We start from the raw sequence: 12,496 nt of genomic DNA on the forward strand, positions 1-12,496 counted from the left end.
TACAACTCATTCCTTTTCAAGCGATGATGATGGATGGTGACTTGGCTGCCACATCAGCCTTAATAGAATGAATGATTTATGAGTTGAATTGATAAGGATCATTTTCTTTAAAAAAAAAATAAAATAAAATGATAAAGTCTTAAGCGAGCCAAAAGTTTAAGAACTACAAGATTTTTTTTTATATTTATACATAAAACTCAAGGAATATTTGTACGTAAAAATAGTAATAATTAAAAAGAAGTTATATAGAGTAATTGTTGTTTTGGCCAAATATATAGAGTAATTGTTATATATATAATATGTAAAATTTTTCAAATATATTTTTGTTAAAAGCTAGTACTGCTTAAAATATGATGAATTAATTAATTAATTATAGAGTTTAATTGTTCAAAAGGACGTTAGCAGAACAAAATTGTTCAAGAGGACAAAATAAGAAAAGAATTAATGCTCTAGATTTTGTCAAACTGAATTCATATTTTGGAGTAAGTGTGGCTGAAAGAAAATGAGTTTACTTTATGAGGGCCGAAAGAACACACACACACACACACGCTATTTGGTTATATTTATATGTTTTTCTGATGATAGATGTAAGACTTAGTTGAGTGAATTATTTTTATCCCAATAAATAAGATTTAAACCTTTTTTTGTCTCATTTATCTGAAGGCATGGGAGTTAAGAGTATTTTATTTTTTAAAATGTATGAAAAGTTTTACTTTATTTCTAAAATCTCAACACAAATTTTACCTAAACAGAATAAATTATACATATTTTCCTACTTTATGAAGAGATTTTTTTTGTTTAGTCTTAAAATAGAGAAACTAATGTCAATGTAATTTCCATTAAAATTGATATAAAGTTTGTGTGATTCCTTGTTTTATGATAATGTCGTATAAGGCTATATATATAAATGTGGGTGTGTGTATTGTGAAATCGTACAAATATACGCCGCCCGGTTTAATTATGATAATGTTGTATAAGGCTATATAAATATATATATATATTGTGGAATCGTACAAATATACGTCACCCGGTATAAATAATTAAATTTATTTGGAGGGACAAATTTCACTTTATGTTGCCCAAGATTAATTTTCTGTTTGGAATTGAAAACTAATTCTTTTAGAAAATCTCTCCGCAGCGAACTGGCTTACCGCCTCCACCGTATGTTGCTTGAGGACACAAGTCAAAAGCGTGCCAAAACATGCACACACACACATATAACCTTTTTAATTAGTCCCTTAAAAGTGTGGATTTTTGCTTGCAAGCTTCTTTTCAGGTTATAGATCCTCATCAGCATGTACTTGTCTGGTACTCAATATAAGAAATATTTAACTAATTTGAGTAGATTAAGAAAGTTAGATAAGTTAATTAATTATAAGAAATATGACATGTTTTTTTTCTTCTAAAACACCATAATCATCTTTCTTAATATCCTTCCTCCCTCATTTGCTTGATTATAGTTGATGGAGTATCCATGGGGATAATTTAGAAAAAACTAATAAATATGATAAATAAGTTTTATATTTAAGACAAAAAAAACTTAACAATTAAGTCTTATATTAAGAACCGGAGGAGTATATTAATTAGCACTCTACACACACATTTTGAAGAAGAGAAGAAAGAAGCAAATGCCATTTTGGATATTATGTAGTATTCAATTTTATTTGGTTCAAGTCCAAGAAAACACACACCATCTTCTCAAAAGAGCCTTCAAGGCTTATTAGTGGAGTCTAGGGTCATCCATTATATAATATGGCCATCACTTTTGAATCTATACACACACACTCTTCCAATCCTTAATATAAGAGCTATTTAACTAATTTGATTAGATTAAAAAAGTTAGGTAAGTTAATTGATTATAAAAAATATGATATATTTTTTTTCCGAAAACACCGTAATTATCTTTTTTAATATCATCCCTCTCTCTCCCCTACTTGATTATGGTTAAAGGAGTATCAATGAGAGTAGTTTAGAAAAAATTGATAAATATAAGAATTAGATATTATATTTAGGACTAAGATCAATTCAATAATGAGATTATATATTAAATACTAGAGGAGTGTGTGTGTGTAGGTATCTTCCATTTGAAGCTTCTTCCTAGCTACTTTTGTTTTTCTAAGCTTATTGAACATAGTTGCATCCCTACTTGATTAATAATGGAAAATTAATTATTTGTCATGTCATATAAATTAGTATTTCAAGGGGGAAAATTTCATAGACAACAAAGAATAGTTTAATGAAAGGATCTAGAGAAATGTTGGTATTTTGGACGTAGAATATAAACTTGGGAAAATTAGAGAGCTATTAATTTTATTATTTGATTTAGATTATATGTCATTTTAGAGTATATGCATGACATCATACTACAAGGAGTATGAAATACTACTAGATAAATCACGTTATATTTATTAGAATTAAATAATTTATTTAATTTTTTAATTTACTTAAATTAGTTAAGTAATTTTTATATTGAGGACCGGAAGATTATTATATTTCTTTCAAGATGGACTAAATATTGGCAATATGTATGGACTAAATAAAAAATAGAATATAAATAGATAGACCAATTTAACATATAATTTTTTAATGAAAAAGTAATATATTACTATTAAATAAAAATTGCAAAAATGAAAATTACATTCTAAAGAAGAGATCAAATCACATTCATTTTCCTTCTCATTCAACCAAATGGATTGTGGTATATCCGATTTACAGCAAGTTGAGAAGACAAAGTGGAGGATTTGGTAGACACACAACACACAACACAAAGCATGCTTCAAAGTTTGATTTTATTGTGTGAAAATCATATTTTTTAACATAGCTTGATTAATGACATGTTCGTCATGAAAAAAGAGAGGAGACATCGTGATTACGGTCATCTTATTAATTTGACTAATTTCCATATATGTCTCGTATTAGTAGTTGATGAGACATTTGAAAATTATCTATTTGAGTTTTGCTCCTTGTTATGAGCAATAACCTAGTCGATAGGTAATTTATATAAATGGGCAGCGTTGAACATATGGGGTTTTTCTTTCGAATTTTAACAACTTCTTTCTTTAAATTTTACATTTATCATTCTTAAAAACCAAAAAGAAAAAACAAGAATTCACACAACCCTTAAAAAAAGTTTGTGGAAATCGCGTATTTTTTTCCTATTTTAAAAGAAAATTTCGCATATTTTATAAACATAAAAAGGTCTATGTAATTTCAACAAAAGTAAATCAAGATTTATTAATTTACTGTGATTTCTTATCGAGTATATGTTTATTAATTTTAGAAATATTTTTATTTCTAAACCAAAATTAAAAATCTATATAATTTTATTGAAATTGAAAGGACATTATGTATTTTTTTTCAAAGATAAAATAAAAATCTATAAGATTTTACAAATATGGAAAATTTTATTGAACTATGTACCATCACCCCATCTTTGTCATCTTCATAATTTCTTTTAGTTGTATGAAATATCTTTTGATAACCTGGTGACACTTTATGACATAAATTAGGGTTAATTTCATTCTTGACCAAAACCAAAACTTATAAAAAATATCTAGACTACTTGTTAAACTCAGACGAAAAAAATTATGCAAAGATGGGTATCAAAGTCAATAATTTGAAAATATAGGGACCAAAACTAAACATCAATTCAACTATAAAGGCTAATGGACCAAAACTAAACATCGATTTAACTATAAAGGCTAATAATAATATTAACCCGAATTGAAATTTATTCGTGACGGATATCTAGAATCTCTTTCGATGTTAAAAGTTTCATAATAAAAATACGGTATAACAAATGACTCTATTCATTACATCTTAGAGTTTGGTGCATGTGTTTTAAAGTGAAAATTAGGCATAGAAAAATAAAATCCCACTAAGATTTAACCAAAACACGTGAAAAGGTGAAGTGAAACATTAGGGAAAATACAAATGGTGAACTTATTGAACTTTGGCATGCTGTGATTCATGTTAAAAATATGATTTTTCATTTCAGATTAATTGACATATGATTACGGCTAAATTTTTTTAATTGGATGTACTTTTTGTGGTTTAATACCAACTCGTCCTTGACTAATCAAACAACCAATGACTGTAACTATCTTTTTCGATAATTATATACATATACGTGTACTAATGGAGGTTGGCGCAAGTTGTAAAAGAACCAACTTAAATGATCATATATATTAATTAATCTAATAAATATTAAATATTAAATGAACTTGTGATGTTGTACTTTTTCTCTATAATTTTAGAATGCTTCTAAAAAGTAACACTTAGTGCCCTACAATTTAATAAGTGGAATATGTTGCGGAGTGCATGTGGAAAGTGGATCCAAAAGATGAATAGAAGATATTTGTTACAGCATTGAAATTAAAAAGTACGGCTGCTAACCTCAAAATATTTTTGACTCACTGACACTATTTTATAGAAACTTAATAAAAATGTGATCTTATAGAAAGTTTGTGAGTTATGACCCAAAAAAAAATCAAGATAGTTATTTAAATGAGAGTGAATTATTATTTTATGTCACTTAGATTATCAATTTAGTTTAAAGTATGGAGAATATATTATTACGGTCCAGTTAACTATAAATTAATTTGATTACTAACATGTTTAAAAAAATCATATGTAAGTCGTAGCTTTCCAGGTTTCACGTACAGTTCCGCGGATGCGTCCAATACGGATCTGCATTCCGTGCTCATCATCTTGATGAGCACGGAGTGCTCAGCACTCAAAACGTGGACGTTTTGAGTGCTGAGCATGAGAGACCTTTTTTTTTTTATTACAAAAAAATATATGTATTAGAATTATTTTTAGTTAAAGTTTATCTAATACTCTTAAATATTTTTTACACATATTCAATATTTTAAAATATTTTATCATATTCTGAAATATTTTCTCATATGTATTTAGTGTTCTAAAATATTTTTTGACAATGCATTTGAAAAAATATTTAAGAATCTAATATTTTAAAGTATTTTGTGATTTATTTGGTACCTAAAATATTTTTTCATATATGTTCATTATTTTAAAATACTTTGTGACTGGGCTTACCTAAAAACATATTTTAGGATCTAGTATTCTAAAGTCTTTTATGATTTATCTAGTATCCTGAAATATTTTTTAGTATTCTAAAATATTTTATGATACAATATCAAGAAATAGAAAATTTTTTAAAACATTAAATGCATGTGAAAAAATGTTTTAAGGTACTAAATAAATCATAAAATACTTTAAGATATTGAAAACATCTAAAAAAATATTTTTGAGTACTAGATAAATGTTAACCAAAAATAATTTTAATACATACTTCTTCTGATTCTTAATATAAGAGTTAGTTTAACTAATTCAAGTATACTACAAAAATTAGCTAAATTATTCAATTGTAATAAATAAGTGTTGTTTTCTCTAAAATGCCTCTCACTAATTATATGTATTAACTAAAATCAACAATTGATTAAATCTTTAACACGTACAATTATTATAAGGACTATATTGAAAAAAATAAATATATATAAGAGATAAAGTAGATTAGAATATTATATTTAAGACTAAATTAAATATCAAGATAATTTTTATATTAATAATTTGAGATGGTATAAATTTTTTTGTAACAAAAAATAAAGTAAAAAAAAATGCTCAGCACTCAAAACGCACAGCGTTTTGAGCGCTGAGCACTCCGTGCTCATCAGCCTGATGAGCACGGAATGCGAACCCGTCCAATACACACACGCACACCTAAAATACTCCCTCTTGTCATATTTATAAGTTTCAAATTTGATAAACTTTAATTTGAGGTTTGTCTAAATATTTAATATATTTTTTAAATTTTGTTCTTAATTATTTATTCTCTCTCATTTGTGTTATACCCTCTTGTCACATTTTCCCATACATTTTTTCATCATTTTTATCATTTATGATATGGACATATTTGGAAATAAAACTATATTTATAATATATTTATTACTTTTAACTAATTTTAACTACCTATTCATTATCTATGAATTAGTTTTTTGAAACTTTTAACAATGATGGTAGGGAGTTTCTGTTTATGGTTCAATTAAGTGAGTTAAAATACTTTTTTATTCCTATTTACAAGTCACTTTCAACATGTTTCATACAAACCAAGAAAGGTCTTAAACTTAATCAACTCTAATTTAAAATTTACTAATTTTTCAACTTTATCTTTATTTAATATATATTATACTTCATATAAATAAAGTCAACATGATAATAAATGAAGGGTAAAATTATACATCCATATAAATTTTTTTTCTCAGTACCCTATAAATAGGACAAAAAATGTCTATTCTCTCTGCCCTATAAATAAGATCAAAAGAGCAGGATTCACCATGGTTTTGTTAACATAAATTTACATACCTGGATGTTGTTGTGGCTTTTACGAGGTTCATACATCTAATTTTCCTTGGAGCTCAAGTTTAGGATTTTCCAGGATGTCTAATAAATGTTAAAGATAATTATTGCAAATACTACTGACTACGTAAAAGACGAAAGCACTTACTCATTTTTTATGAAGCTTTTGACCGACTTGGAGCCTAAGTTACATGTTTTTCTTAATTCTGATTGATTGGGAAGCATCGAACGAGGGTAAATCAACAATCATACCACTCTTGTCTAAATATAAGTTACTTGTAAGGAAAAGTTTTGGTGCTCATTTAGAGTAGTTTATAAATAGCTTTTTAATTATAATTTACAACATATGGATAGGTTTGTGAGAAAAATTATCTCGACTCACGAGATAAGTATTGCAGTCACTTGTAATATATTTAATACTTGTTTTATAATTTTATCTTTATTTAATTTTCATTAAAATGAGTGACAAAAGGAAGAAATATGAGTATGATTTGTAAATATAGAGGAAAAAGAACTTCAATAAGGGTCAAATTTAAAAATTTTCTCAATTCAATGTATCCCTTACCTTCTTGGTGTGCAAGAAGGTGTTGCAAGCGATTGATGTTAAAGACCAAAATGGTACTCCACAAGCTCTCTTTTCTCGCATTTTTTTTCCGCCAAATCTTGCATTTCCTTCAAACAATTTAATATTTTAAGTGATTTTGCATCGTACAAAATAATTTTGTGAGAGGAATTTTATCTTATAAATATAAAAATTTTATCAAATGATTATGGGGATTTGCCAAAACAGCACAATCTTATTTTGATATTAACTTCTATTGAGGCTAAAGTCCAATTTTGCTTGAGAGCTTTTATTTCGAGGTATGCTGGGCACCCCATAGTCAAGAGTGATGCAATATTACCTCTCATATAAAAACGGACCAATGTGGCCCCTCCACGCAACATCTGTTGTTTTCACTAGATTGGAAAAATTACCCAAAAGTCCTTAGATGTCGGCACATATCCACCTTGCCCTTCTTTACAAATTGCATATAACTAGATTTTTTTAATTAATTTAGATTTTTTAATTAATTACTTTGTTTGTGTTTGAACTTGCTTTAGGCATGCATAATGGATTAGATCAACGCTTTTTGGCACATTATACAAGAACTGGAGATATGCATTGGTCTTCTATTTTCTACATACAAATATTCAAATGCCCACATGAGAAATTATAAAGAATCCCCTTTAAAATCAACCAACAATTTCGATCCATCAAATTCAATATGATTGTGTTCATTATTTGACAACATCTATCTATGATACTCTAAAAATGGTCCAAGATACAATTTTTTAGCTTCTAGAATATAATTATCTGCTCAAAATTCCTCTTGATAAATTATTTGAAGACTTTAGTATATCTCTGTTCTAACGAAGATAAGAATGGGCTCTATGTATGAACTTACTATTTACAAACTATTTACCAAGTTGATTCCATGATTACAAGTTTATTCCATACTAGCCTACACCAACAAGGGTTTTATATATGTGTGTGTGTGTGTGCCTTCTCATTAAGTATACTATATAATGATTACGAATAGGCACATATAATGAGGCATGCTTTTTTTGAATTTATATCTCAAACACACCATTATTTTCTACTTTTCCTCCAAAACAAGCAAGCACAACTGATAATGATAACTGTGGGGGGCTCTGAAAAAGGATCGTATAGGCTATAAACAACACAATATCCTCTCTTCACTTGGATTTCTTGAAGAATGATCAAATTCAACCTCTCAAATAATGTTGTTATGAGGACTGCTGCTTTTAGCTTCTGCAGAAGATCTCACTTCTTCCATTTCAGGAAGGCTACTCTGTGATGGAACAAGCTGATTCATCTTCTTTATCTCTTTGCCTTTTCCCCATAGAACCATGTATAATCCGCACACTATCAACAACCCTCCTATTATACTGCAAATTGCAATACATATATATCAAGTCATTAAATTCATATAAACTAATTAATTCGTCGGATATATAACCCAAATCTATTTAAATATCCAAAAATTATATATGTGTGCATGTAGGTTTGTATGAACATTATGAAACATACCTTCCAAGATACAGTTTCTCATCTAACATGAAAAAACAAGCTAATGCCACAAAGACAAGCATAAGAGGGTTGAAAGCAGAGACATAAAGAGGGCCTCTCATGTCCACACACCAAGCCATCACCACCACCATTGCTCCAGAAACCACTATTCCCTATAATATTCATAATTTAATATTCGTCATACACACACACACAGAGACACACATAGATAAACCACATTTTTGTATATACCACTCTGATACTTATTATAAATTACTTGTAACTTATTCTCTCCCATTAAGAAATATATTGAATTGATAAAATTTCCCAAATTTACCATTATTGAAAATTTTTCCCAATTTGCATTTACAATCATTTTCACCCCTCTCCCTCCTCTCTTGCTCTCTTTCATATGAGAATTAAGTAAGGGTAAACTTAAAAAACTTACATACACTACAGGTAACTCATATTTAGGACAAAATTTTCTCTCAACAAGTGACTTCCCGACTAGTATAAGTCATCAATAATGTGAATCATTCATTGAATTTCATTGGATAATTGACTAAAAACATACCGAATAAGCTGCGGTCATAAGCCTAACATTCCAACCCAACTTCCAGTGAGTCCAATCTCTCTCAAAGCAAAGAGCAAATATAATTGACATGATTGCCCCATTCAAACTCATCAAGGTTGTGCTTGAGTAATGACATGGGTAGCTCTCGTTCATCTTAGTCTGTTTTGCAAAAAATAAAAATAAAATTAAAATTAAAAAAATCAAATTTGTGGTACCCTGCAATGGTTAAAGGAAGAAGTAAAATAATATTTCCTCTTATCTTAAATGCAAGAGCTAGTACAAAGATTTATTTTGGTCTTCAATTTGAGACCTCAATTCACTTTGTCTTCTAAATGTATAATTTTTTTTTTAAGCTCTCCCTATTAATTGCACATATTAACAGGTTTTCCATTAAGGAAGTAGCATGTAATGTAAATAATTAAAAGGGATATAGTAGGAAAACCAACACACATATTCTTTTTACAAATAACAAAGTTTTTTAAATTTTAAAAATTCTAGCTCTTAAATTTAGGATCAGGAAAAATTATACATACTCATTTTAGAGGAAAGACCTGAATGATGAGCCACAAAGCATAACTGAAGCTGCTTCCTAAAGAACAAAGTGCACCCAAGAGTGTCTTGCCACCAGAGGAGGATTGTGGTGGTGCCACGTGTCTATTATGAGGATGCAAGAGGGTGACATGGAAGGAGCCTGCATCTATTTTCCTGCTACTGTTCTTAAATTCAGTCTTTCCAAACTGCTCACAAATTGAAATGCATATATATATATATATGTATATATATATGTATACATAGTTTAAAGATAAGAAAAGGTATGAAAGTACTATTTAAAGTTTTTTTTTTTAAAAAAAGAAAATGCAATGAAACTCACCGGAAGAAGACAGCCATGAGAAAGGTGACGGCCGGAGTAAGATTGGCCATCGCCGAAGCAAATGTTGCAGAAGTTAAAGCCAATGCTTCCAAGTATAAGTTTTGTGACATTGCTCCTCTACGTGATAATTATATGTATAACATAGTATTTGTTAGTTTATTATATTTATCTGTCACTATAACGATAATGTCTGACAAATATATCAAGCAAACAAAATAAAGTATAAAACGCAACTCTTGAATGAAAAGAAATTAGATTGTAGACTTTTCATATAATGAATGCGCTTTGTTATGATTCTAATGATCAATATAATCATAGTTATAATTATAATTATAATCAATAATTAATTTTTTCTCCATTTTTAAAATTAATACAGACTTCTCCAAAATTTATTAAAATTGCAAATATTATAGCCGTTTCATTTATCATCAAAATATGCATAGAAGTTGGCCCAAAAAAATAGGACGTACAGCATAAAACTTTCACGTTGGCAAAAAAAAAAAAACAAAATAAAAACAGAAACCTCCCATAAAATTTGAAATGACAATTGTGCGATTTACAAAATTTACAACAAAATTTGAGATTTTTTAAAGTACGAAGAAAGGGTATATAACGTGCCGTTCATTTATAGGCAAATTTTTGTTGGTTTTAAACATGAAAAGGTGATTTGTATAACCATCAATGTGCATAAAAGCTAAATCTTTTTCTTACTCCAATGTGCGATTAAAATTTATACGCAGTGTTTTAAAAGTAGGAGATGCCCATATAATTTCAATAAAATTTACCATTTAATTCATTCTAAAATTACTCATATAAAAAATAAGGATGAAGTAGCATCCAACATCTTGATATTACTTTTCAAATACATCGAAGGCACTAATCTTACTTATAGTTCATCCAATATTTTAATGTTATTTTTTTAGTACTTTTAGCACACTAATCTTATTTATAATGCATCTAGCACTCTAAATCATAAAGAAAATTAGTGTGCTCAATGTAACTGAAAAATAACTTCAGGGGGTGCTTTGGCTATATCATAAATAAGGTTAAGATGCTGGATACATCTGAAAAATATTATCAAGGTGCTATTCTATCTAAAATTAAATGTAAATTTATTACGTTAATTATATTTGCCACGTTGCAGAATTCATTGACGCATGTATATAAATATATACATAGATATAATCTGAATACTTTTAAAAAGAATATCATGCAAGTATTACTTGTCACTTATGCATATAGAAATAGCAAATCATGGCATCCTATAAGTATTTATAGAAATATTCTCCGAAATACACAACCGATTGGACATGAGTGTAAAAACTAAAAATAAGACAAAACAAAATATGTATGTTTCTTTGTAATAATATTATCCAAATGGTTGGTGACAGAGAAGCAATAGAATATGATTCTTTTTTTCCAAAATTAAAGATAAAGACTAGTAGACTCATTATTTCGGAAAAAGTTATAAACAGAAGGTCTGGATAAAGAGTGACGCATGCTATTCATGTATGGTTTGCATTACTTATTAACTTTGAACTCAATTTCTTCCCAAATCGCCTCTTCAAGAAAGAGTGACAGCTCATATATCATTTCTTTTTAAATGAACATTTTTGTCATCACAATATACATACAATTATTAATTATTTTTTGGCGATATACATACCCAAGCAGCCCACATAAAGATGCCTGAAACAGTATGCTCCAAGTCATCTTCGGTCTCTTGTTCCTGCAAATCAATTCACCAACATGGTCATTAAAGAAGACCTTCTCTTTTTCTTAAGCGTGTTCTAATGGGGTTTTCGAGAATTTTCTTGGACATTGACCAAATAGAAGATTTGCATTACCACTTCAAAAGCGTTACAATTAAACCAAGATCAGTGTTCAAGGGCAAAGAAAAAAAAATGAAAAAAAAGAGACTTTAACCAAATCGGGAACACAGAGAAAAATACAACAACAACAAATGTAGCAACATAATACGAAGAATCATCTTATCATATGTCATTGCTTCAGAATATTGTCTGATAGGAATGCAATTGAATGGATCGACCTTTCCAGGATGAGAGCGAGAGGAGCAACGAAACCAGTGGCGAACACAAATCGATAAGCAATTACGACTCTCAGGTTCATTCCATCGTCGATGGCCAGCTTGTACAAAACATTGACGCCGGCGAATGCCATCTGAGCCACCACCATCAACATCGCCGGCTTCATCCCATGCACCACATTCCATACATCCGCCGCTTTCGTCATCGCTCTCTTTCAGAACCACCGCGATCTGCAGCCTCCGGCACCCCCGGCCGATGTACCTGAATCAGTTCAGGTTAACAACAGAGAGAGCTAGAGAGAGTGAGAGGGAAGGAAGTAAGGACTGGGTGTGACGGTAGGAGGGAGAAGAAGAGGGTATTTATCATAATTTCTAAGGGAAGAAGAAGAGGAGGAGGAGGAAGAGCCACTGCTTGACGCCATCGATTGCGTTTGAAACTGTGGAAAGGGCTCACAACGGCAGCTTCCATTTGACACGTGCTCTTCCACTCATCTTCCACTCCATTAATCTCTGATCACTCACATGACGACCCGTTTTTCCTCTATTAACCTCCAC

At 29.4% G+C, this 12,496-nt stretch overlaps 1 pseudogene; it reads right to left on the reverse strand.

Moving 5' to 3' along the window:
• Positions 1–8,153: 8,153 nt before the first annotated feature.
• LOC114756229 (WAT1-related protein At1g68170-like) lies at positions 8,154–12,147 on the reverse strand (annotated as a pseudogene).
• Positions 12,148–12,496: the final 349 nt, after the last annotated feature.

The sequence above is a fragment of the Neltuma alba genome, unplaced genomic scaffold (genome assembly GCF_004799145.2).
Source record: "Neltuma alba isolate B1F8T4 unplaced genomic scaffold, ASM479914v2 tig00010377_pilon, whole genome shotgun sequence".
NCBI lineage: Eukaryota > Viridiplantae > Streptophyta > Magnoliopsida > Fabales > Fabaceae > Neltuma > Neltuma alba.